General features: G+C 47.3%; 1 protein-coding gene across 1 annotated transcript in view; it reads left to right on the top strand.

Annotated features, from left to right (window-relative positions):
- The window catches only part of PLXNA4 (plexin A4), a 421,883-nt gene that overhangs the window by 287,703 nt on the left and 106,304 nt on the right, over nucleotides 1–27,876 (top strand). The gene's annotated exons all lie outside the window — the stretch shown is intronic.

Below are 27,876 nucleotides of genomic sequence, written 5' to 3'. Positions count from 1 at the left end.
CAGTCTGTGGCAAGTTTGGGGCCCATCTTACAGAATAGGAAACTGAGACACAGACAGGTTAAGCAACCTCCCCAAGATAACACAGTTTATGAGGGTGAAGATAGGATTAAAACCTCAAGAGTCTATGCTCTTAGCCACTCTCCAGTACTGCCTGTCCCAGGTAGAGACAAAACTGGATAATCAGCATGACCAGGTCTTCTTCTGATGGACCTTTTCACTTGAGGAAGCTTCAAAGTGACCCTGGAATAGCCACTGGAAATCTTATCAGTGGCACCAGCTAGAGGTCCTGGTGTCTGGAGGACATGCCTTGGCAGCCTTCCGGATTCCATAAAAATGATCACTCATTACTTAATTATTTTAATCATATACAACAATCAGTTCTTCAGAGAGTAAAAGGTAAACTCTGCTTTCTAATGATAGCCATTTCCTGGGTTTATTTTAGTCTCCTGTACCTAATTTTTATAGAGTTTGGTTTGGCAGGCCTAATTAGATATTTCTTTCAGTTTTCTGAAACTTAGAGCCTGCCTCACACTTCTGCAGAGGATGCAGAAGATGAAGGATTTTTCTGTAACTGGAGGTTCCTCAGGTGGGACTTTTAGACTCCAATTTCTGCTTAAAATGCCTTTCTTCCTCTTAGATCTGGAACCTGTCTCTTTTTATTTTGAATCCTTATGGTTAGGTGCTATCTAGAATTACAAAATTCTCCCCATTTTATATTTAGAAAACATACACTAGGGCTTCATAGTCAGACATGGCTATAAAGAGGAAACATATCCAGGAGGTCCTAGGATCCTGGTCAGAGAGCCACAGTCATCAGCTTCCCTGATGATAGGAGTCATCTGCCTTCCCTCTCCTCTTTGCCTCTAAACCTGCATTACCACGCCGCATGAGAGGACCCCAGTGGAAAACTAAGTATAGATTCTGTTATTCATCAATATAGCTTTCTGTATATCCAAGAACCAAGACCTCAGGTAGAAGGAAAAATTGAAAATTAAACGTTTGAGTTCAGTCAGCCAAGCTGCATACAATTCTCAAGGCTGGAATAGCCTATGGCGTTATGATTCTGGAGACAAAGTGACAGGAGATGTGTGTGTGTGTGTGCGTGCGCACATGCATGCACGTGTGTGTGCATGCACACTCACACACGCATGTGTTCAAAAACACCAAGGCATGAAGTAAAGAATCTCAGGTATGAGTTTAGTGTATTATATTTTCCACTAACTTTAGGTTCCAATGCCACTCCTTTCAATAATTCCAAAAACACGGACATCACTTAGAACAGATGATGTCTGCTCCGTGAAGATGCAGACTTTATGGGGATGATCTTACCCACTTCTATCTGTTGTACAACTTGATTATTATCACTCCAGGTAGGCAAATTCATTCATTCATTCAATCATTTGATAAGTACCTACCCAGCATGAGGTACTGTCCTGGGCAAGAGGGTTATAGAATTAAATAAAACACATCCCTTCCTTCAAGGAGTTCATGTAATATTGAAAGCCAGCATCTAAATACATAAATGCAATATAATGAGGTAAGTGTGACAATAGAAGTGATTAGATTATAGAGAGGTAGCATAGAGAAGCAAGTGATGAATAAGGACCCAAAGAAGGCCACACATGAGCTGAGTTTCAAAGATGAATAGTTTACTGAGGGAACAAGAGAGGAAAAGGACATTCCAGGCAGAAGGGACAACATTGCAAAGTCAAAGAAAACTTGAAACATTATGATGTCTTAAGGGAAGCTATAAGGAATTTAATATCATTGGAACACAAATTGAGATGGGAGATTGGTGAAAGCTGTAGAGTTGGACAGGGATGAGATCATACTTAAAATGGGGAGGTTGGATTTTAGTCCATAAACAATAGATTCATTGACATGATTTAAGCAGGGGCAGGACCATAACAGACTTGAATGTCAAACAGATAATTCTGGTGGCAATGTAGTAAACAAATAAAAAAATGGGAAATCTATTCTTTTAGGACTAGGAAGAGCCAAGTAAGAAGTTTTTGCTATCACTGTGTCAGGTACTTATTTAATTTAATCTTCACAGCAGTGCTACAAAGTAGTTATTTTTATTTCCATTTTACAGATGAGAAATTGAGAGGCGTGTAATTTACCTGAGGTCACCCAGCTGGTAAGGGGTAAAACTGTGATTAGGATACTTCCAACTGAATTTAAAGTTTCACAAAGGTATAGGTTTAAGGGATACTCAGGAGGTTAAATAGCCTTTGTGATAACAGTATGGAGGGAAGTGTAAAGGAGATAAAGGAGTTCAAGATGATTCCTGGAGTTCTCAGTCAGTAGAAACTAGTTGTGTGATGATGCCAGGGACTCATAAGAAATACAGAAGGAAAGCGTTTCCAAACCCTCATATGTTCCCTCTCTTCATAAAAAGTATCTCCCACCTGTGCTCTGACTCCTACCCTCTTCAAATATACAAAGGATTTTCTGTCCACATTTTTTATCTTTTATTTCTTCCTGTCATCTGTTCCTGCACCCCCACCTTCAGTCAAACTCAAGTTTTTTTCTCTTTTTAACTACAGCCCTGTATCCTTCCTTCACACCAATACTTGCAGTTTCTGGTTTAGATCTCCTACTTTCATTTTTTTACGTCTAAGTCTTTCTTCAACCCTTTGCCATATGGTTTCTCCAATGAAACTACTCTCTTAAAAAGGTAGCCCATGACTGCCTCTTCACCAAATCCTGTGGTCTCTGTAAGTTCTCATCCTCTTTGACGTTTGCTTGATGGTTACATCTATCATTTCAAGGCAGTGATGTTGAAGTTAACTTGGCTTCTTCCTACATTGTAAAACTGTGATCATCATAAATTCAACATAGATTCCTTCACCATTTTAAAAGGAAATTCAGAAATATAATTCTATGCCAAATAGAAACATAAGCCTCTGAAAACATTTCTTTCGTAGCTTTCCCAAATAAACCAACATCCAAGTCATCATCATGGGGGACATTGTGAGATATGTTTCTTTTATTCCCCAAGTGAAAAAAATTTTCTTCTTCCCTATATATTTACTTGATGTCTTTGGTAACAGCATAAAGGTTTTATTGACACCAAAATGAGTAACCAAGTGTATCAATTAAGATGGGATAGGGTAGAATAGGATAAGCTTCAAAATTTCAGAGACTTAACACATAACATTTTATTTCTCATTCATTCAAAATTAACTATCGGTTCGGCTTCTCTAGGGAAGATGCTTCCCAAGTGGGAACTCAAGGATAGAGGCTGATTCCATCTTGCCTCTGCTATATCAGACATGGCCTATATCATTGTTGCTGCAGAGGAAAGAGAGAGCTAGTTGGTTATACATCTTAAATACTTTGGCACAGCAGTCATACATATCACTTCTACTCACATCCTCACTGGCCAGAATTTGTCACCTGGCTTCACATAACTGCAGAGGGACTGGGGAGCTCAGTTTTTGTGTGCCTATGAAGGAAGAAGAACCTGATACAAATGGGCACTACTCATTTTTATCACATTGGAAGGTTCAAAGAATAGTCTTCCATAATCTTCCATAAAATTCCATCCTCTAGCTATGGGACAAGTACTCTTTTAGCTTTACATTTTGGTCGTGGATGGTTGATCTGCAACTCTACTCAGAGCCAGGAAAAAAGTGTTAATTCATATCATGGAAGCACTTCAAATGATAAAATCAGTAGTTCGATGTTTCAGCACCAGAACTTTAGGACAGCTCCCCCACATCGTAAATGATTCTGCCTGGACATCAGGTTTTCTTAACAGTGCTGATTTCCTGAATTTTTATATAGGTATAGACATATTCAGAGCCAAATGCTGCAATTTAAAACCCTCCTTACTTTCATTCCTCTATCCTACAAATTTGAGCAACTTCTTTGATGAGCAGGAACAGACCATCAAAATGCCATTCTTTCTAAGTGTTTGGTTGACAAGTCCATCTAAATTTTAAGTGACAACCTTCACTCTCTGCACTTATGAGGCTGCACTGCCTTTCACCTTAATGAAACTGCCAAGTAATTTTGGAACCATGGGGGAAAAGTCTGCCTCTAGCCCCCAGGGGATACATTGAATAACTTGGTTCTTGCTGACCTCAATTGTTCTATAATTTCTAGATGTTTTTAGCTATCATCTGTGAATCTGTCCTTCTCTCCCAGTTCTTATTTGGAAACCATCTCCCTGGTACATATAACTGAAGGAGTCACAGGCACAGCAATTACTGATGAAAGAAATTCACATGTGGCAGCTCCCTCTGTACATAGTATGAAAATTAATAAGCATTTATTTTATGGCAAGGTAAATAGCAAAACTGTAGGTAGCGATATGTTCTCATTTCTCTGTATATACATATCTCTTTACACATGGTATTTTCTCTCCAAATAAGCATTTAGGAAGGTGAGTTCAGCTCTTAGAAAACCTAAGGGTGAACAGAATGGATTTCTGAGCATGCTGGTATTCTCGATTATTCCTGTCAACCCCTCAAGCACGTTTCTTTGTCATTCCCATTAAAGGTGTGGGCTTCAGCACTGACATCCCATAATGTGCTAAGGGCAGCTCCCACTACCCTCTGCAGGTTCCCCTATTTGCCTCATTCCTTCCTCTTCTTTCTAGTGATAGAAATATCAGACATCCCAGCAGTGTGTCCCTGTTCATCCAAACCTGGCAGCATCTCAGGGAAGAGGACACCAAGATAAAGGCAATCTCTCAGAATAAAAATAAAAATAAAATAAAACCATTAAGGGGACATGTTTTTTGGAAGGGCAACAGTTGACAGAAAAATGTCCTTTGGGGGGGCGCAGAAAAAAGTGTCAGAATCACATCACTGGGTCAGATTTTTGTTATTTCTACATCAAGACTGTATCTGCACCTTCAGATCTTACTGGCTTTTCTAGACACATCTAACCTATCATCAGAGCACTACCCAGTTCTGAGGCAGAGCTAATGTGGTATTCCATTCTGCTCTAGGCATTAGCAGCGGAGTCTTTACACTCCTTCCACATCTCTAATGTTTGTTCACCAGTCAGCACATCTGGACACATTCCAAAAATTAAGAACATAAGCTAATAGAATAATAATACCCTGTATTTATATAGCACCTTCCTTGGAGATATGCCAAATCCTCTACCAACTGCATGTCGCCAAGACCCCCACCAGCCCTCAATGCGGGGCTACTGCCCCTTGCTGTAAGCAGGGACAGCTTAGACATCAATTGGAGCAACTCAGGAATGCTGACATGACACTTCTCTACCCATTTACCAGCCAGGCCAGCAGTTAATGTGCCAGAAACATGCCTCAGTTGATCAAGAAAGCAACAGACAACATCCAAGTGAAGAAGGCTGACCCCTGTCCTCCACCACGTCTGGCAACCTGCCTCCTCCTGGAGGTGTCCACTGTCTGACATGTCCAATGGGAGTAGATTATGCCATGGGCACCTGCACTGTGCATATGAGGCAAAAGCATGAGCTTTTAGCTACTCCTCTTAGCAGCCTAGGCGGTGTAGCCCTCAGCCCCCAAGTAAATAAGTCCTGTGCCCCTCCCACTAGTCACACTTGCTTTGCTCACCATAATTCTTCATAAATATTTAATAAGTATTTAATGATCATATCAGTAATCCAAACAAAGTTTCAAACTCATGATGAACCTGATGATAAAAGATAGGATAAAAGAAAGGATAACAGAGAGTAAGCTAGGGGCCAGTATTGTATTTAGGATTGAGGGAAGTGAGGCAAAGGGTTAAATAGTCATGATGGTCCCCTGGTTGGTGCTTTGGGTATCCGTCTCTGATACTTTACAAAGGAACTTTGTGGCAAGCATGGAGTAACTCTACCTGCAAAGAGAGACCACCTTGCATATTTCCCTGTGTAATAAATTCCCTTCCCAAGAGACCAGGGCAACCACAACAGGTTAGGGAATTCCATGCCAGCCACATCATACCTCAAGACCCCACAAACCATGTAATGGCACTAGAGGCTGGCAAGTTCATAAATTACCCTCCCAGTTGATTGCGTTTTTAATCAGGGTGCACCATGATCACTAATGGCCCTTGCTTACAGGATGAAGCCCCAGTATTTATCTTCTTTTAATTATATAGAAAGCAGTGATATTCAGTTAACCAACTAATCAAGTAAGCCAATCAATACTGGTCTTTGCAGGATCCTCCATAGCCCAGCTCCTTGTTCTGGGTGGTAGTCCATGCTTCAGAGTCAAATGGAGTTAACTCTTGATGGCCAGGGTCATGCTGCTAAGAAGTAGGCAGGAATAAGGAAACCATGGATTCAGCTTTCAGACATGGGCAGAAACCCTATAGGTTCTTTCCTTTGCCTAATTATAGTGGAGGCTTGCGGCAACCTCCTTCAGGTTAAGGTGTTATTTGTTCTACAATGTGTATATTGTTTTCCAGATACATATAGGAGACATTTTTCCCATCCTGCACATTGGAGATTTGAAATCCACATATCCTAATGCAAGCCAATGGCAGAGCTCTAAATATTGAGTAGATTTGATGGGATGACAGCATGAAGTAACTTGTGATGTTCCTAAGGACTGCCAGATGGTTCCTTACGTGAAGTAGTCCTAACAGCAGGCGGACCAATCTGGAAAGCCTCCAACAGGACCATTTTAGGTATGTGTGTCTAGACTTGTGAACGGCTGGGAGACACAGTGAGTTAAGAGCAGAGCTGCTCCCAGGGTGAAGACTCAGTGAGCAGGCACACCCTTTGCTCTCATTCACATGTATCTAGGGACACATGACTTTGTGACTGTGTGGTTGTCCAAGGCTAGGGAGTGGTTGCTGGCTAGGGAGGAAAGTATGTCCCTTTGGCTATATTCATGATCCTTTAACTTTTACCTGGCTCCTCCTAGAGACACACATGGACCTAAACATTCATGTAGCAAGCCCACTTTCCAAGGCTAACTGATGACTGAAATTCAAGGCATATTGCACAGTCATTCCATTATTTTTCTGGCTTGTAGGGCAAGAGCCAGTATAGAGTTTTCCCTGGATGCTCCCTACTTGGGTGGTTTTGCTATCCATTGGACCCCAAGCTCTGTGATGGTTTCAGGAATTCCCACCCTTTGCAAAGCTGAGGATCTCAATTGGAACCTCTGAAAATGCTCTGCTCCTAGATGAGGATGGCATCAGAAAAGGAGAAATGTCCAGAGAAGATGGGACAGTGGGTTCCAGGATACCCATCTCATTAGCCCACAACTGCCCACAGAGGAAGTTTAACCACTTTGCAGACCAGTCAGATTGCCCTAAAAAGGGGAATAAGTCTGCTTGATGACTGCAGACTACATCCTAGCAATGCCTTTTCAAATGCATCAAAATTCCTAAGGCATCCTTGGAAGAAAAGTAGGAATCCTTTGGTGCAGCCAAAAAGCCAATGCTTATGCAGAACAGCACATTGCCAGTTGGAAGAACCACCCAAGCACTCAAGTTCCTGCATCTCTGTGGACTGCTGCCTCAGGTGGGCTAAGAATCAAAATCTGATTCCCTGTATGTGGCTGTCTGAACCTAAGCAAATGTAAGGGAAAGTGAGACGTTTCACACAGAGATACATTAAAAGGGAAAGAATCTTAAGACTGCTGTTCGTTTCCAAACATTTGATGAGTTTCAATTCATTAAGAGTTTTGTAGGCTTGTTAATTTAATAAGAGCAAATGGGGCCCTAATGTCAGACAACAATCAGTAATTTGAAGGGGGTGAAAAAAATAAAAACTAAAACAGTCATTACCTAGCACAATGTTTAATCAAAAGACACCAGGAACTTTCAACTTCATAGTAATGTTTTCAAGGGTTGGAGATTTTCAAATGTACACAGTCTTTGTTTCTGGCTAGAAGGCTAGAAAAATGGTTGTGATAATTGCTGCAATGGAATTTAAAAGTTCAACCCCAACCCGTCCCCACACACATACACATACTCACCCTAAACCTTCTACCTTTCCCTTGAGCTGGATTTAGTTTGAGTTTCAGCCTAGTACTTCAGGAAGCAGGGCTTTATCATGGCATTTGAGGTCTGCTGAGCCCCACACTGATATTAAGTCAAGTTGTTCTGGACTTTGAACTCTTCAAGACCTCCTTTTCTTCTAATGAATTTTTCCAGTTTTCACCTCATCCCTTCCATGCTATAGATAGGACCTCTGTGCTTTTTCCATTTACCCTGCTGTTCACTCTCATCAGTGTGAGCATATGGTCTGTGGGTTTCCCGAGTCCTTTGGGCCCCCGTTCTGCTCTGGCCGCCTGCCTCTTGATGGTTGCCTGGGATATGAGTACCTGTGTGAGTGGCCTGGGAGAGTCACAGCGCACAACACTTGCAGCTATGCCCTATCCTCCCCTTTGAGGAGCATCCAGTCCACATTTTGATCTGCTAGGGCCTGAGTACACTTGCCTCAGCTATACAAGACCTCTTGGTTGAGAGTCAGAGATCCATAGCTATCTAGGGAGGATAGCGTTGATCACATCTGCCCTATTCTTGGTTCACTTCTTTGCCCAGGACTGAAAATGACCCGATCCTGGCTTATTGCTCTTTTTCTGCTCTCTGATCCTTTCTACATAGCACTCTGCATATTGCTACCTAGTTCTTAATTGTTTAATTCATGATGCCAGTTGACCATCCAAGAATGAAAATGTTTCAAAGGCTTTTCTTTGACTTCTAAGACGCCCCCTTGCCTGACCTGACTTATTATAGCACAGTACATAGCCTGGGATAGACACCCAACAAATGCTTGATAATTGATAAGCAAACTATTATTGTAAGTATACGGAATCAACTCATCTATTTTGATCCAGAAGCTTTAGAATGATTCTGAACCCTGGAGAGTCAAGCCAGGCTGAATCAGGCAGGACTCAGCTCAGGCCAAGAAACAATTCAGAATTAACACCCAGGACTTCCCAAACTTATGAACCTAATACATAGTATAGTTGGGACCCAAACCTAAGTCCCTCCAGGGCTCTTTCCACTATACCAAACTATCTCCTGCTGCCCCCACTTGTTGCCTTTTGTATCTGTCGCCTTTTGTGTACGCATGATGAAAAGCTTACTGTTATATCTACTTCCGGCATCTAGTTGCTTTGGTGGCATGAAAAAGAGACAGACCAGGTATTTTTTACAGCCAACTGGCGCCCAAGAAGCAGATGGCAGTGGCTCAGGGGAATCAGGGACCCCGTGGTGTGGGCAGTGTTGGAAACCACCCTCCTTGTGTACAGAGAAACAGTAGAGGGGTTCCAAAAGCAAGCATTGCCTATGTTCTGTGTCCCTGATAACCAGCCCTGAGAGAAGGCGTATGTTGCCCTTTTACAGAAGAAATGAAGGAGCGCCAAGTCAAGGAGATTCAAGAAGGTCAGGATGGGATCAAGGTTTGTTGTTGTTGTTGTTGTTGTCGCTGTTGTTGTTTTGCTGTTGCACCCAAGCCCCACACCAGTCACCCCACAATAATCTCTGGGCTCTATGGCTGCATCTGCCTAAAGATAGAAGCAATTTTAGTACCCAGTGCAGAGAAAGCAGAGGGAGCAAACTCCAGGGGAGAGGGTTCTGATGGGATATAGATTCCTTAATAACAATTACCACAAGCACCAGGGTTTTCTATTTAATTAAACCAGTTCTTCAGCATGGGGATCCATGCCTGGGCTTAGTTGCTTTTTCTTCTTCCTTCTTTTTTGTTCTTTCTTTTTCATAATGTGCTTGCTTCCTCGGTGTTGTATCTCAGTGTAGCAGGATATCTGAAATGATGATGAGTGGATGAAAAAAGGAAAATGATTTCTCTTCTGGTGCCTTAATGGAAGGTAGTGAAAGAATTGAATCGAGAAGTTAATAGTTACTATCATTTATGCTCCCTGGAAAGCCTGATACAGGCGAGCTCTAAATTATCTTTGCTAATGGGACAGTGGTAGCAAATGAAATGATGTCATGGGTCTGTTTAGCACCTGCCATCTCCCGCGTCCTTCCCACAGGACATCTCATTGAACCGGCCCAGCAGCTCTTAGAGTCATCATTATCCTACGTAAAAGGTGATAAAGGTCAAATGGCTTCTCAAAAGCCACGCAGCCGATGGCACGGTTTCACGGTTAATCTCAAACCCAGGTCTTTTGATTTTAGATCTGATGCCTCTGCATTTGACTCCATAAACAATTCTCCTTTGGTGTGCCACTTTTAATTGTCCCTCCCAGAGAATCAATGCAAGCAAACAGCCAGTTTGATAGGTTGTGTTATCTCCTTTCTGTCTTCAGGAAGGGATGCCGATGAGTCATAAAATATTCCCAAGCGGACCTACTGTGTGATGCGCTCTCACAACAACCAAGGCAGGGATTACTGTCCCCATTTTACAGGGGAGAAGCAGGCTCAGAGATACTAAGGCACTTGCCCAAAGGTCACACTTCTAGTAAGTAGTAGGCGGAGCTGGTCAGCCTGGCCGCTGACGACGTGCCCTGTGGCTGCTTGCTTAGCCAGTTCAAAATGCTGTCCCTGCCCACTTGCTGGTAACCCTGTGCCAGGTTGGCAGTGAATTTACATGACCGGAACAGACCATAGAAGCCACTCGTGGCCCCTGCCCCACTGGTGGTGGGTCAGCCCCACCAGCTTCCCTCCCACATCAGCCTCCTTGTTTTGCATCTCTGCTGACTAGATTTATGGGAGGGAGAACAGGAGAGCCCCAGACATTCAGGAGAGAAGTTCGGCCTCTCTCTCTCATCTGGACCCACCGTTTTCAGCAGTGCCTCAGGGGCTTGACCGGAAGCACTGAGGGCTTTGAATGAGCTGTTCCCCATGAAGGAAGGAAGACTTTGGTCCCTCCACTGAAGGGAGTTGGTTCCAAGAGCCAACCGCTGCTTGTTAGCTGCCCTCCCCACTTTGTCCGAGCCTCGGGACACAGTGCCACACAGATCTGTGCGTGGACTCAAAACCTTGACTTTAGCCAGGGGTTCACGGATCCCAAGTGACCTCTGGGGCCAAGCAGCCCCCAGATCCTTACACCCAGTACTTTTTCTCTTCCTCTCTAGGTATGTCACTGAGCTCATGCCAGGATGGGGTCTCCTCCTTGCCCCTCCCCAGTGACCATCTGAAACACATGGCTCTCCTCTCCTTAGAGCACATCAAAAATAACTCTAACAGCAACAGTAATTGATCAGTTAATTAATTTAAAAGACTGATAGCCCTGGGACCTGATATATGTATAAGGCTGTGCTGTCTTTCCCTGTTTGTGCAAATGGCTCTCTCGGACCCCCCTACAAGGAGCCACTTCAAAGGACAGTACCCCTCCCCATTATGCAGCCTTCCCCCACCACTGGGAAGGGTGGGGGGAAGGCCCATCAGGGTGTCCTGTCAAGGGGCCAGCTGGAAATCAAGTTACAACCAGCACGACGTGTTTCAGGAGCATCTCGGCTCCCATGCATCGGCCCAAGGCATCATTAATAATCCACAGCCTAATGACGGAGATGAATATTAGAGCAGAGGGGCAGCCTTGGTGCAGTGAGGCGGAGGCAGAGAGTGACTTATTAGCCCTGCTCCAGGTGTAACCTTCTCCCCACAACCAAGCCGGGGCCAGGATGACTTATTGGTACAGTAAACGGATTTTTATAATTAAAATTGATTTTCAGTTTTAGCCTCGTCTGAAAGGACCTGGTCAAGTTCAAGAGGGGAAAGGGGGGCAATCTAGGGAAAGAAAGGGAAATGTGCTCTCAATTTCCCATATGTCTTAGATTGTTAGAGCAGGAAGGAACCTCTCATCTTAGCAGGGAGGAAAGAGCAGCCCTGGGAGGTTGGCATCTTGGGCCAGCCTCAGATGGTGAGATAAGGCACAGCCGGGATTCAGCCTGCATCTCCTGGATCCCTGAGATGCACTCATTTTCCTGGGACTATGTGTGTACGTGCTCATAGAACCACAGTATACTGTGGTGTAGGTTGTTCACTGCACAAGGACACCTAACCAAGGGGATCCTCGGGGCTGAAATCCAGCCATGTCTTGTGTGCTAGGACAGGGCTATTGCTACCCAGAGGATGTGTACAGAGGTGCCATTTGGGACTGTTCCCTTTAGGTGCCAGCTGCTGGCTAGTCAGCAGCTGCCTGGGTCCTCTGACGAGGTGCCCATTCGATCCTCACCTCACCGTCCAGTGCCTAGAGGCTACACTGGGTTGTTTAATGAAAGACCTGAGGGCTCTGCTGCAGATGGTGGAGACATCTTGGGCTCCTGTGTGTGCAGCCCAGCTCAATCCACCACGCCAGGCATCCGGGACCCTGGGAGTGGCAGAAGCTAACCTAGAGACACACGAACTGGGCACATCTAGAAGACATGGCTGGTGTTGCTGGCACTACCACGTGCGCATGCTGCTCTTGACCCCTCCCTCCAGCAAAGGGGAATTCCATGTCCAGGTCAGAGTCCACTCAGCAGACTTCTGTTTCAGCCCATCCCAGGGCATGCAGTCGCAGGACTCTGCGTTCTCGCCCATCGCTGGGTCTCCACACCAGGTCCTTCAGCCAAGCTGCATAATGGGGAGGGGGACTGTCCTTTGAAGTGGCTCCTTGTGGGGGGGTCCGAGAGAGCCATTGGCACAAACGGGGAGAGATAGCACAACCTTATACATATATCAGGTTCCCAGGAACCACTTCCCAGTGGCTCTGGTGGGAGCACAGTTCCTGCTCCGCCCGTGTGCCCTGGGGCATGTCATACTTGGCGTCGTCTCTTGGTAAGAGAGCGAGGAAGGATCCACGAATATGGGCACATTCTTTTAAAAAATGAGAGAAAATGGTATATTGCCTCTTTTCCTAGCTTAGTGTGCTGTTTAAAATAGACTTTATTTTTTAGAACAAGGTTAGGTTCACAGCAAAATTAAGCAGAAACTACAGAGAGTTCCTACATATCCCTGCTCTCCCCTCCCCCTCCCACCGCCTCCCTGCCGTGGACAAGCCCCCCACCCAAGGTGGTGCATTTGTTATCATCAAAGAACCTACACTGATGCATCAACATCATCAAAGTCCATAGTTTGCATTAGGGTTCACTCGTCTTGTTGTTCATCCTATGGGTTTTGACAAATGTATAATGACATGTAACCACCATTATAGTATCATACAGGCTATTTTCACTGCCCTAAAAATCTCCGGTGCTCCACCTGTTCATCCCCCGCTCCCTCCTAACCACCCCCCCCCCACCGCCCCTGGCAACGACTGATCTTTTTACTGTCTCCATAGTTCTGCCTTTTCCAGAATGCCATATAGTTTTAATAATATAATATGTAACCTTTTCAGATTAGCTTCTTTCACTTAGCAAAAATGCATTTAAGCTTCTTCCATGTCTTTTTGTGGCTGGATAGCTCATTTCTTTTTAACGTTAAATAGTATTTTGTTGTCTGGTTTTATCCCATTTTATTTATCCTTTCACCTCCTGAAGAACATCTTGCTTGCTTCCAAGTGTTGACAATTGTGCACAGAGTTGCTATAAACATCCACGTGCAGGTCTAGTCTGTTTTTCATCTACCTTGCCGGACTACCACCCACCACAGGGAAAAGACCCAAGACCCAGATGCTCAGAGACTTCAGGGAGCCCAGACTGGCAGGAAGAACTTGGAAGAACACACCTTGTCCCACAGGTGTCCAGCCCACACCTTGCACTCAGAAAGGGCTCAGTACCTGCCTGCTAGGGATGAAGGAGGCGGCCTCTTTAGAAGGCTAAGTAACCAAGAAATGTGAAGAATGCTCCCAGCCCTTTGTTTCTGTAATTATGAGTAGATTACCAGGGTAGACGAGCTGTACATTAGGACAGCTCTACAGATAAGCAGTTTAATGCTACATCAAACTGTTTCATAAGTCACGTCTGATTACATTTAATGATGTGCACAACCCTCATCATCTGTCCTTCTAAGTGGGTGTAACTGGTGCACGTGTTGCATAGATGGCTGTGATGACGGCTTGGATCCAGTAAAAGGCTGGATTTGGAGACCTGAAGGCCTCATCCAATGCCGGGATTCCTTGCTCCTTGTGTTTGGTGTGAGCAGCCAAGCCAGGCGTTCAGTTACCTTGCTCTCCTCCCCACGTCTATTCTTAGAGCAGTGGTCTGGATGGGTGTGGCTCCTTTTTCCAAGCATCACAAAAAGTCTAAGTGTCAAGCACGTGCTGTCATGTGCGCGAGGGTCACCAGGAGACTGGTCACAGGGGACAGGGAGGAGGGGATGGGAGAACGAGGAGAAAAGCCCATTCTGAAGGCAAAGACGAAGGCTGTGGTGGGGAAAGGTCCCCCCTCCTGGGATCACTGGGCACTCGGGACTCTCCCGCCCCCCACTCTGTTCCCAGGAAAGAGCTTTCAGCTGCCACCAGGAGGGACGGCTCATTCAGGCTGAAGTGTGAGTGAGTGACCCTGCCAGGCAATTTCTGATCAGGAGTGAAAGGGAGAGACAAGAGGGAAGATCAAATTGCAGGGAGGGAGGGGCTGACCAGGCAGGAGGGGGGATCCCCCCCCACCCCATGCTGTTACCTGTGCCCGCTTCGTTCTGCCTCCAGCCCTTTCTGGGACATGACGCCTTTGGTTTGCACTATTCTCACACTCCCTTCGCTCCTTGAAGGACCAGAGGACAGAGAAACCCCAGGGGTGGGGAGACCTTCACCAGGTTTTGCTGAGTCTAAGTGAACAGAACAGTGCATGGTTCACTACTGCTCCCTAGGTAGTGGTGGCCCGGGGCATAGGCAGACTCTGAGGTCTGCAGCCCCCAGAGCCAGTGAAACTATTCCATAATTGGTAAAGTCTCCAGGCGTTAGGCATACCATCCCCTCCCTGCTCCTGCCAGGGGGACATTGTACCACGCTGAGCCACAGTGCCGGGTCCCGCCCTGCTTGAGATGATAGAGCCATATTTGGAGGTGAGAGCCATGGATGTTGAGACAGACCTTGCCATGGAAACATGCTAGCCAAGGAGCAGTTCTAAGAGATATTTAAATGGGACAGACCTCTCCAACCCTTTTCTGCCTTCATCAATTTCCATGATGTTTGGATCCATTTCAGGCAGTTACTGCTTCTGCACGGGGGAGTTATAGGCTCTTGGCCCTGGCAAGAGAGGGGATGCCAGCGAAAAGGGAGGCTACACCAGCCGTAGAGCCATCATAGGGAGCCCTGTGTCAGAGTCCTGGCTGTGTGCCCTTGAGCGGGTCCACTTAACCTCCTCTAACCTATGTCCTCATCTGTAAAATGGAGGCTGTCGTCCCTAGCTTGGCAACCTCGCAGGGTTGTAGTTGGGCTCACACGCAATCATGCCTGTGAAATTGCTTTCTAAATTGTGAAGCCAGGTACAACAGTCAGGACCACCACTGTGCCCACGCCCCCTGTCTCTGTGTTCTGGAGCCTTCGACCTTCCGCGTCTCTCAGACTCGGGGGCAGAAATATAGCAGCCTCGGATCCCCACTCTTCTGCCCCTGTGCCCGAGGGGAGCCCATCATCAGGGTCATTGTTGGTGGCCAAGTGGAGAAGCACTGTGCTTGGAGAAAATACAGTTGCCTGGCTCCTGGAAATTCTGATTGTGCTGGTCTGAGATTGGCCTGGACCTCAGCATTTTCTAAAAGCTCTACAGTTAGGTTTTAGTGAAAAGCTCAGTGAGCTTTGGAACCCCTTAGCCTTGACCCCATTTCCCTGCCTTTCCCTCCTCCCTGGCACTATGTGGCCTGATTCTCCCTTGGAGTTGTAAGCCCCCCGAGGGTGGTCCACACTCGGCAAGCAGGGGCCTGGGGAGCATAAGAGGGGAGTCCTACACCCCACGCCAGCCCTCCGTGTGCCCCCAGACTCCAGTCAAGCCCAAGCTCTGATCACAGCAGCATCCCGGGCAGGCTTAATGGAGTAGAAAAGCTTTTTAACATGAATCCCACTTATGGCATGCTACCTGCCCTAAATTGTCACATTTGTTTTCTTGCGGCTGCCTCAGTCCTGCATCCTGCAGGTTTGTTTGCAAACTCAGCAAACGCCCTGTGTTTAATCGTGTCTGGAGGCTGCATCCTCACGTCCCTGCCACAGCAGAGGCCGCCGGACTCTGTGCCAACACCACCATGCTGGGTCTCACTGCCCGACCCGGCCTGCCAGACATGCCAGGCCAACCAGCGTACCCACATGCTGGCAAGCAGCACGGCCTCTGGTGCTTGGCTGCGAGCCAGCATGCTTCCCTGTCCCAGACCCACAGCCAACTTTTGATTATGCCTGTTCACAGAGGTCAGGGGAGAAGCTGAATAAATTAAGGCCGCAGATAACCCTGGCCTCATTTCCTCTAATAGCTAGAGCGTCTCCCTAGCTTCACCTCACTCTCTCTTGCTGTGGGCAATAAAATGAATTCACTGGGGTTTCCCTCCTCTTCCTGCCCTCTGCTTGCTATTGGAAAGCAGGGGAAAGGCCCTCTGAAAAGCTGGAGAGGGGAGAGGGGAGAGGAGGAAGCAGGGAAGTGGTTGGAAAGTTCTGAGCTGGTTGTGGAGTCAAGCTCCCCTTCCGAGGGCCAGGGACTGCGGGTCTGGGGACCGCAGGGGGTCACTGGGTGAGGCTGGTGGGTCGGGGGTAAGATCATGAGGTCCCACCAGAGTTCCTTCAAGTCCTAACTCCTTCTCCAGCACCACTTAGAAGGCCAACAGTGGCGGAAGGGTTCAGCTGTCTCAGGGGCACATCTGGAAACTTTTAAAGTTGAACTTATCAAAAAGACATAAGTAAAAATCAATCGATCAATCAATCAAAATAAAAGTTGAACTTTTCATTTCGGAGAAGCAAACCAAAAAGGTGAGTCGGCCACGTATTTCACAGGGGTGCTCTAGGAGCCGTCTCGAGTGTTTTACAGATGTTATATTATTTAATCTGCATAGCCTTTTGGAGATGGGGGCCGGTGTTAAATGCCTGACCAAGCTAGTAAGTGGCAGAGCTAGAATCTGAAAGCCCAGGTCCTAACAGCTGCACTGCCTGGCTCCCCCGTGACCCCCCGTCCCTGCGGTGGGTTCTACACACCTATGTCCCTCTCCCAGGCCCTCCCTCTACTGAGCTTACCTGTCACAGGCAATGGCATTTTGATACTAGGAGCTGTTTGTTGCTGTAACACAGACTAAGTGGGCAGAGAAGGCATGGCTGAGACTCCTAGCCTTCCCCCAGGCCATTGCACACGTGTCCTCTAAGAAGGGGCACACATTAGCCAGGAACAGACACCTCCTCCCCCCCACCCACCCCGGGGCCAGCAATTATTTCCGACCTCGCTGAGTCCCCATCTAAATATAGCCCCAGCCAGCCGCTTCTCATCTGAGAAGGGGAAATCTGTTTCAAGCCTTAGTCTGATGTAGATCAGATTCCCCAGCTGCACACAACGGGCAGTGGATGAGTTACCACCACCACACCACTCCCCCCTCGACAATGAACCTCCTAATGGAAGCCAGATGACCCACGGCTACAGTCCTATGGGGTCAGCCCCTCCTGCCTTGCCTCCTCAGCTCTGCTGCAGGGACACACGAAGGCTGGGGGGGTGGGGGGAGCATGGCTGGGTTGCCTGATGCACTGCTGTCTCACTTAGAGAAAGGCAAGAATGGGCATTGTCCTCTCAGATCTGAAGAGCTACTGCAAAATGTCCTCAGGCGAGCATCTCTTCATGAGGAAAACACATTTGCCCATGTGGGCAAGATGACCCCTGTCCAAGGATACTCAGACATTAGAGGACCATCTTCCTCTTTCCCCAGCAGTAGGCAGGGCCCCTACAAGGGGAGCTCCCATAGGTTCAGGAGAGTTCGTTGGCTACCTTGAGGCAGGGGATGAGGGCAGAGGAAGATATTTAGGTTTCTTTGGGGCACCTGTGGTCTCCCTGAGATGCTGGGGCATAGAGGGCCCCCTGAGGTATATCCGTTTCCTTTCGTTTGGGCACCATGATTTTTCCCAGGGTCAGATTCCTTTTTGAAGGAAGGTGTTTGTCCATTCTCCAAAGGAGGCTCCTACCCAGACCGGAGTGTCTGCCAGGAAAGACGTGTTTCTTTGCAAGCATGCTGCCATGGCCCTGAGCACTCCTGCCCATCGCTGTGTGCACGTGTCGCTCCTGTTACCAGGCACATGTGCGCCCATTCCCATCCGGGTACCATTCGCACGCAACCACCCTTTAGTTTGAACGCTCAGATCGTTGCTGGGGACGCTGGCTAACAGTGCCCTTGACAGAAGGCAGTTGGAGAAAAGGGTTGGGTGCTGGATGGAGAAGGGGGTGCCTGCCCGGTCTGCCCTGTCACTTCCCACAAAGAGTCATGCCAGCAAGCCAGAGGGTCTCGGCATATGTCTTGGAACTCACTTGGCTCAGCTGCTGGGGCCGGGATAAAGGTGTCTCCGTGCCAGCCACCCCCCACTTGGCTGCTGGAACAGAGGCCTCCGTTGAGCAGGCTGGGCTTAGGAAACTCACACCAGCAGGTCCCCAGTCCCAGATCAGATGGGACCATAGCCTCCGTCAGCAGCACTTGGTGAAAGATGGCTGGACTGAGAGCAGCACTTTGATCCCAAAGACAAAGGCCCCTTCCCACCTGTTGGGCTTGGGGTGGGTCCCAGAGGCTCTGCCTCTCCCTTCAGCCCTGACCTTGGGGCTAGGTCAAGAGCAGACATCTTGGGCAGGAGTCTGTATCTAGGGATGGGTCTCAAAAGAATAGTGTTGGTGGCCGTGTGGCTTTGGACAAATCTTCTAGCAACTGAGCTTCACCTGAACAATGAGGGGACTGGCAACTAGATTGTTCCCAAGGTCCCTTCCAGCTTATTAACCCTGTGAATGCCAGAACACTCCTCCCGTCCCAGGCACCTTCTCTCTTGCATGGTGGCAGGGCAGCTCTCTGGGTGGGATATGGGTGTAGCTAGCTGCCAGTCTCCTCTGTCAAATGCACTGGATTGACCTACCTGAGAAAATTCATGCCCTGCAATAAATACCAGGGCCCCAGAGGTCTGGTCTTCGAAACCCACTGTGTGAATGTGATCCTGACAGTCCAGAGATGGGAGAAAAGTTGACTTTTATACTCAGAGATGAACCTGTGGCAAGATATTCAGAAATTATAGGTTTTAGGGTATAGCCAAGATGGGCAAATCAATTCCATGCAGTTCTTGGAATATGAGCTTGACAGGAACCAACTTGCAAGCATTCGCCCTCTTGCTTACGGAGTCTCATTTGCCATGCCTGAGCTGGGTACTAGGTGTGGAGAGATGAAGAGAGATGACTTCACACCACCCCTTGCAAGGGGTTCGGGGGGACATTTTCTCTGGGAAAGAGGCTGGAACGACAGACCGAGTTGTTACTGGCATTGGACTAACTCATTCATCTGTGCCATCCCAATTAATGCTCACGCCAACCTTTCAGGGTGCTTCCTGTTATCCTCAGAGGAGGAAAAGGAGGCCAGGAAGGGGCAGATCCAGGATGCACACCCATATCTGTCTTCTCCCCAGATCTCTGTTTCTCACTTAGCACTGAGATAAAGCTATTCTAAGCTCTCTTTTTCTCTCCAAGCACATTTGAAAGAGCCGGGAAGTCTCCCTGGAGGAGGAGGGCTGCATTAAGACCTACTGTCAGTCTCTTTAGAGCTCCTGCTCCATGATGGACTTCTTGGCCCCCTGGAGGGGCCCTCAGCCCCTGAGCTTAGCCACACCTTCCTGTTTTACAGTACACAACCTGCAATGCTGTAAAATTTTCAACCCGAGAACTGGAATTCAGTGGAAGTACCAGAGGTTTTTCAATCCCCTGGGTTGCATCCAGGGAATCGGTATGTTGGAGCCTGATGGCGGGCTGCTGCCCCCAGCTTCATTTTAATTTCCATCTTTGCCACTGCCCTGCTGTGTGACCTTGGGCAAGCTGCTCAGCCTCTCTGGGCTGTGGCTCTTCCATCTGTGTACCTGAGAAGGGCATCACTTTCTCGCTTGGCGAGGGGTCTGGTTAATAACAAACTCGGGTCATCGCCGTGCAGCCCACACCAGGAGGCGGAGGATAGGGTGATTTCTCGGGGCTCTGTAGAAATCGTGCTGAGAGCTTCTCACCCAGCTACTGCCGCTTGCTAATGAGGAACAGCATATGTTGATGATTCCGGCGTCAACACTTGCTCCTTGGCTGTCCGAGTTCCCAGAGCAAACTGGCTTCCTATTAGGCATTTATACTTATTAATAGCAGCAAATTGCAGCCCTCCACAACATCTGCTACTTTTCATTTGCAAAGAGCTTCCTAGACCATTTGTATTAGTAGTATTTTATAACCGATTCTCCCAGGCAGAGTAGGCTTGGGTCCTCCTATCTGGAAATGAATCAGTGGAGGCATAATGAGGGGAAAGGATTTGTTCAAGGTCACCCAGACACCCAGAATGGATTAGAGCTCGGGACCTCCGCTCCCAAGCCTCATGCTCTGAGGCTGCTGCCCTTATTGTTCTGACTATCGATGACCTTGACCCTAGAACTCCTGCCTACAGGCAGGTGGGGACAATGCTGACAGCCTGCCCTTGATCCTGGGCATGAGCCCACTCGGGTCAGTGAAGACCCCTGCTGGATTAACCCCATAGCCGGAGCACAAGCAGGAGGAGTTGCTAAGTTCAAGGCAACCCATTCCTGAGGGACTTGTCTTGCTGCCAAGTAGATAAAATCATTTCCCGATGGTAAGGCAGCCAGGAGATCAGTACAGCGGCTCCTATGAGCATCTGTGCTTCCAGTTAGCCCTCCACACCTGGAGAACCACATTCTCTTTCCAGTCTTTTCTGGTACTTTGCTTCGGGGCCGGATGTCCCTGAGATCTACAGATCTACGGTCATTGAATTAGGAGAGCATGGTCAGCATGGAATACACTGGGAAGATTCATTTGTGATGTTAGACCCAGCTTTTAAAAGCACGTAGAGGGACGCCTGGGTGGCTCAGTCGGTTGAGCCGCTGCCTTTGGCTCAGGTCATGATCCCAGGGTCCTGGGATCTAGCCCCGCATCGGGCTCCCTGCTCCATGGGAAGCCTGCTTCTCCCTCTCCCACTCCCCCTGCTTGTGTTCTGTCTCTCTCTCTCTGACAAATAAATAAATAAAATCTTTAAAAAAATAAAATAAAAATAAATAAAAGCACGTAGAAACCACTACACTGCAACTTTCCCCTCCTCCATCCCCCCTGTCCCCTCTACCTTTCACAGGACCTTTGTACCCTGGTGTGACCAGCATCCCTGTATCAGCTAGCTATTGCTACCAAAAAAAGCTGTGTAACAACCCCCTCCCCAAACTCAGTAGCATATAATAATAAGCATTAACTCTCATATGCGTGGACCTGCATACCCATTTCTCATCTTCTGATGTAGACGGAGCTTGGCTGGGCGGTTCTGCTTCAAGCCGCTGGGCTAGCTGGGCTTGTCTCCTGCTGTGGGTTGGGCTCAGGTCTGCTCCACATGGGTTCCTCTGGCTGAAGAGCAAGCAGCTCCGTGGGGAAGCTCTTTTCATGAAAATGGCAGAAACACAAGATGGCAAGTCTGACCACAGAGGCACATCTTAAGCCTTTGCCTCGGGCTTGTTGTCATCCCATTGACCAAATCCAGTCCTGAGGCCAAGCCCAAGTCAAGGGGCTGGAAGTACACCCCACCTCTCCACTCACCATGAGGCCAGGTAGGGGCAGGTGTGGGGATGAAGGAGGGAAGAGTTGGGACTCATGACACAATGTGCCACAGCCTGTGACCAGCCTCCTGGCCTTGGCCTCTCTTGCCAGCCTGCCAAGGCCAGACCTACCTGCCACCTCTGAGCAAAGAGGATGTGGGTGACTGTGTGCCAGGCACCTGGCATAGGCTGAAATAAACATGCTTCCTGAGCCCGTGCTTAGCCACTGCAAGTTCAAGCCCTGGCAGTGAGGGGCTCAGAGGTCATCACGGAGACAAAGCCTTTATACAACCCTTGCATGGCCCCAAGTCAGCAGAAGTGAGGCCTGCAAAGGCATTCAGAGGCCACCAAAGGAAAGCAAGGCCCCTGGAGAGGTTTGGAGGGGCACCCCAAGACCGTGATGCTGAAATCCATATGTATTGCTGAGTTACTAATTTTCAGGAAAAGCACTGACTATTCCCAGCTCTACTTCCTTTGCTCAGAGACAGGAGGACAGGACGGGGATGGATGGGACAGCACTGGGGAAGGATGGGAGCTGCACATTTTGACAGCTCCATAGCAGCCCCTCAGAGCTTCTTAATGGGTCCCCTTGCATCCTTTTTTCCCCCTTTTTTGACAATTTTGAAGGAAACTGGGTACTTAAGAAGCCTTTTGGACATTTAAATTAACCCCCAGCATCAGGTTCAGGGTAGCCGTCGCAGCATTAGCATCCAATTAAAAGAGGAGAGACGGAGTAATAACTCACATTTCGACTAGAATGTCAAATGCTTGAACAAATGAGAGGTGCTCACAGAGATTGTATGTTGTATCTATGGAACATTTCTGCATGTAATCAGCAGAGCTGCAGGCACCCCTTGGGATGCTAACAGCAACAAGTGGAGTGAGACTCTATTGCCGGAAGAAAGCAACTTCCAAAATATCAGGGAAACCAAGCAGAGTCTAGACAGCTGGGGGCCAGGACTCAAGAAAAATACCCTAGTTGCCATTAGCACACCCGGGCCCCAGGCCCTCTAGGCGGTGGGCTCTGGTGATCAGTGCAGAAGCTTGTGAAGGTCAAGTTCATGAGCTGAAGTCCTTGGGTGGGCTTTTTCACTCTGGCTCAGTCAGTCCTTGTCTTTCTATCCCTGGCCATTGTTTGTACATTCCCGGCCTTGTCCACGGGGCCGGACCGGTGTGGGAAGAGAGATGATGATTCTATTTACAATATTGAAAAACCAGACAAAAGGGATGTTTACCTTGGGGCAAAAGGGTGAAGAAAACCAGTGTGAGTCCCAGAAAGGTAATGGGGGGGATGAATAGAAGCGGGGTAGACACCCACACGCAGGTGCTTCCTGCTCATAACTGAGAATGAGAACCAAAGCAGAGGCTAAGCAATAGCTGAAGAATCTTATAAAATCATAGACCATTTGACCTCATAAGACCTATTTGAATTCCGAGACCCTTCCCTCTGCCTCTTGGAAGAGGTGGGGGGGGGGGCTGAGGAAGGGTTCTGTGTGGAGCAAAGCTATGACATTATTTTTCCAAATCAGGAAACAGAGGCCCAGAGCTTAAGAATGACAGACCCAGTTACATCACAGCACATGATAAGAGATATTCATCCAAAACCCTTTTGTCCATTTGAAATTAAATTGAAAAGAGTTAACAATGCCTATCTTTTCACCCAAGGATCTCAGAATATTTTATAAACATGAATTTATTAGTCTAACACCAGAAACATGTGTCTTTTTTGCTTATCTCACTTAACATAATGTTTTCAAGGTTCATCCATGTTGTGGCATGGGTCAGAATTCCCTTTTTTTGAAAGGCTGAATATTACAGTAGTCCCTTCTTATCCACAGGGGTTACGTTCCAGGCCCCCTCGGTGGATGCCTGAGACCATGGATAATACCAAACCCTAGATACCCTATGTTTTCTCCTACATATATGTACAACGCTAGGATAAACTTTAATTTATAAAGTTAGGCACAGTAAGAGATTAACAACCATAACTAATAATAAAATAGGACAATTATAATAATCTCACATCAAATGATAAAATGCCCACATGATGAGATGCAGGGAAGTGAGTGACCTAGGCACTGTGACCTAGTATTAGGCTGCCGATAACCTTCTGGTCATATGTCAGAAAAGGGGGATCATCTGCTTCTGGACTGCAGTTGACCATGGGCAAATGAAACCACAGAAAGCGAACCCGTGGATGGGGGATGGGAGGAGAGGGATGACTGTATTCCACTGTAGGTCTATACCAACATTCCATGTATCCATTCATCTGTCACTTTGCTTTGGGTCTGGGTTGCCTTGGGTCACTTTCCACTTTTGGGCTATTGTGAATAATGTTGCTGCGAACATTGGTCCGTAAATATCTGTTCGAGTCACTGCTTCCAGTCTTTTCTTTTGGGGTGTGTCCCCAGAAGGGGAATGACCGGATCACATGGTAATTCTATGTTTTGGAGAAACGACTACACTGCCCAATAGGACTTTGCACAAACCCAGTGGAATGTGCTGAGACGACCCTGTGCGGACCCTGTCCGAACCCCTCCACCCGAGGAGCCCCACTTCCACCAACACTCGTGGACACATACAGAGGTTCTGTCTGTAGAAGCAGAGAGTGCTATTGTAGACACATCAATCAACACGTCTCCCAGAGTCCAGTGGCCAGGGGACAAACTTCAACCTTCTGTGGTGTCTGAGACCATCCATCACGAGGATGGCTTGGGTCACAATCGTCATCTGATTCGTTCTCTAAGCAGAAGCCCCCCTCCGTGACTTCCTTTTCTCACCTCTTCCTGTGGTCTGAATTCCCTCACTCAGTTAATTAGCATGCCTGGCACTGTAGCTTAAGACTTTAATCAGCGTGGGGTGGTTTTAATTAATCGTGTGGCTCTGCATCTGGAGTGGTTTGTGTTCCAGGGTCAGAGGAGGAGCCGGTGATGGGGGAAGGGAGAGGCGGCTTTGTTTGGTAGAAGATGTGGGTGGAGAGTCTGGGGGTTTGGAGAGAAGGAATCACAACGCCACCACTGTGGCCCCAAAGCTCCCTGGGCCCCCGTGCGGCTTCCTAAGCAAGGTGTGGAAGGTTCCCGGAGCGATTAGGGTAGAGAATTGCACCGAGATAAGTGATGGGGTCCGTCTGGTTTTCAGAAGGGATTCAAAGCCATGGTATAGACTGGCAGATGTAGAGTCAGTCCTGGAGGGGCTGGCCATTCTGGGGAATACTGCCTGAAAATGGGACTTCGAAGGCTTCCCAGAAACCTTCTCTGGGAAAGTCCTGGAGAGGCGAAGGGAGCATCACCTCAGGTAACGGGAACCGTTTTACTCGTTTTATCAGGGTCCCATGGGCACCTCACTTTGAGCATCCACACTTTAAAAAGAAGGGAAAAAAAACCTAGATCAAGCTCAGAAGAGTAAAAAAAAAAAAGAAGACTGAATGTATAGATAGAAAGATCCTAGAAGAAAAGGTTGAGAGAAAGCTGAGTCTCATAATAACTGCTGAGGAAGGACTTATGCCCCTGTCCCACAGGGATCCGGCTAGATGAAAAGCAAAGAAAAAGACAGGCCTGTTAGAGTAGTTGGTAACAGCACTGAATAAGTCCAGGAAGCTGGGCTACCCCAGAGTTTCATCCCAGAGATGAAGCAATGACTGGTGTAGGGGCAGGCATCGCAGTCAAGGAGGAAATGGTATGATCAAGGTGCTAAAGAAGAAAAGTTCTTCCTGGCCTGTGATATACTCCGGGGGGAGTTCGTGGGGCCAGGGAAGCCTATCAGAGCAGATTCCTGTGATGTGGCAGAGAGGGAACGTGGCCGCGCAATGAAGAATGGGGGATTAATGACAAAGACGACAATAATAACCGTCACTTGCAATGTGCTCGTGCGTTTACAAAGCAGCTTTGCGCCTACCAGGTCATCTGTGCTCTGGAAAGCTCCGTGAACTGGGAGGGGTGGGGGTGGGGATTTTATCTCCCTGTTTAAAGTCCAGGGAAAATGAGACTCGGGACTTTGTCGCTGGTAAATGGAAGAGCTAAGATTGGAACCCAGCTCTGCGGGCTCCCACACTCTTTCCGACCAAACTACAATCGCGCTCATTTAAAATCGGGAGAGGAAGGATTTTACAATTCTAGGTATTGGCGCTATTTAACACCAGTTGCGAGATATTTTTAGAAATCTGAATGCAAAGCCTTTTGAGAACATCAGGTTCGCCAAGCAACTAGCACACCCCGGAGCCCCGTGGCACATGCATCCAAGATAGATTATAGGACATGTCAGTGGGAGAAACTGAGGAGGCTATTAATTAAGTTTAGACCAAGAAAATGCTTTTGATTGAACAAGCCATGATTTTCTCCTTAAGCCCATGCAAAATATGGAGTGCTAGACAAGCAGCTGGAACATATGAAAACATTATTATGCACTTGTGTTACCAACTTCCACCATCTAAGTTCCCTTTTATTACTCTTTCCCCTCTAGGCATCATGTTTTCAAAGACTTTTGCCTGCTAAACAAACTGCATTGATTAAGTAATAATATATTTCCTATTTTTAATATAGGACATACATCACTGGGTATGCATACAAAAAAGAAAACAGCAACAATCCAATTTCCATTAGGCTTTTGGAACTATTGAAAATAGCTTGTGGGGGCGCCTGGGTGGCTCAGTTGGTTAAGCGACTGCCTTCGGCTCAGGTCATGATCCCGGAGTCCTGGGATCGAGTCCCGCATCGGGCTCCCTGCTCAGCAGGGAGTCTGCTTCTCCCTCTGACCCTCTTCCCTCTCGTGCTCTCTGTCTCTCATTCTCTCTCTCTCAAATAAATAAATAAAATCTTTAAAAAAAAAAAAAGAAAGAAAGAAAGAAAATAGCTTGTGGACCTTATTACCACTCATGAATTCCTGGGAGTCCAGGTACTTTGGGCTGGGAACCACTGTTTATATGCTTACATGACCAGCATGCCTATGCCCACTTACAGGGTAGGGAGAGAAACGAAAGAGGCAATAGGAATAGGGTAAGTTCCTGGCTGTGTGTAGAGCCAGCAGGGTAATTTGTACAAAACTGATTGTCAGAATTAATTGCAAAAATGGGGAAAGTCGCATATGGGCAGAGCTGAGGCATGGCCCATGCAGATTACACGAGCAGTAATAAGAGGAAAGATGAAATCCCACAAGTGCCAAAAGACATCCAAGGACATGGAGGGAGGGTCACAAAGGCCAAGGGCAAAACTACAAGAAGGGGATCAGGAGGCCAGCAGGTAACTGGGAAGAAGTCAAATTGCAGGGTGGTCTTTAAGAAGGCTCAGCATGGGCGTGAGGAAACACAACAAGACAAAAGAGATATGTAAAGGGAATGAGAAAGTGAAGGGAGAAAGGGAAGCGAGATCATATGGGGTTGGGAATTAATTATTAATTAATTCCAAAAGACGATTTCGAGACTAATTGAGCAGACCCTGGTGCCAGTTCGCCTGTGCATGAGTTATAAGTAGCCCCTGCTAAGTGTACAGAATTTTTCAGAGGCAGATGCCCCACGCAGCAGCAGGGGGATGCAGTCTGCACGTTGGCTCACGAGGCACAGAGGCTCAGTCTGGTCAGCGTGGTTTGCACTTCTCTGTGCCTGTTGTCTAATAGCGAAAAATTATAAAGGACGGCCACATCAAATTCTCTTAGCACAAGCTGAAAGATTGGGGAAGGAGTCTTCTGCGGAGATACAATGGTGTCCCAAACAGAATAGGATGATTAAAAAAAAAAAAAAAAATAAACCTTTTTGTAAAGAAGAAACTGGCAACATAGAGAATAAAGACCAAGGCTATTGAAAGAAAATTAAAATTCCATGTGATCCTGGGTATCATGATTAAGTACCTCTTATGTATTGGACCCTGAGAAGCCCTGTGAAAAGACATCTGGGCGAAGCTACGTTGGAGAACAAAGACATGCAAAAGATTTTTCGGAGCATGCAGGAAATGGAAGCATTTGGGCTAAGCAGAAATGTCACGTGGAACATTTTACATTAACAAGCGGCTGGTGAGGGCGAGTATAAGGTTTTGGAGTTGGAGAGGAAGCCTGTAGTCATGAAAAGGGTGTGGACAGGGGGAGAGGTAGCAACAGCTCTTCTATGAAAACACCAGCGTGAAAAACTTTTAAAGCCAGTTGGCCAATAGCAGGAGAAAGAGAGTGGACAGCTTAACAGCAACAAACTGAGTTCAAAGGCACAAAGAAGGAGAAAGAAAAGGATCTTGGACTTCGCTTACTTACATGCTCTCTGGGACCACACAGATGATAACAAACAAACAAACATAGGGGAACTAGGAAGAAGGCAGAGCATCTTATAGCAAAAAAGAAAGGAAAGAAGGAAGGAGGGAG

This window comes from Mirounga leonina, unplaced genomic scaffold (genome assembly GCF_011800145.1).
Source record: "Mirounga leonina isolate KUSES-001 unplaced genomic scaffold, KU_Mleo_1.0 Mir_174, whole genome shotgun sequence".
Classification (NCBI taxonomy): domain Eukaryota; kingdom Metazoa; phylum Chordata; class Mammalia; order Carnivora; family Phocidae; genus Mirounga; species Mirounga leonina.
This window is presented reverse-complemented; position numbering and strand designations above follow the sequence as displayed.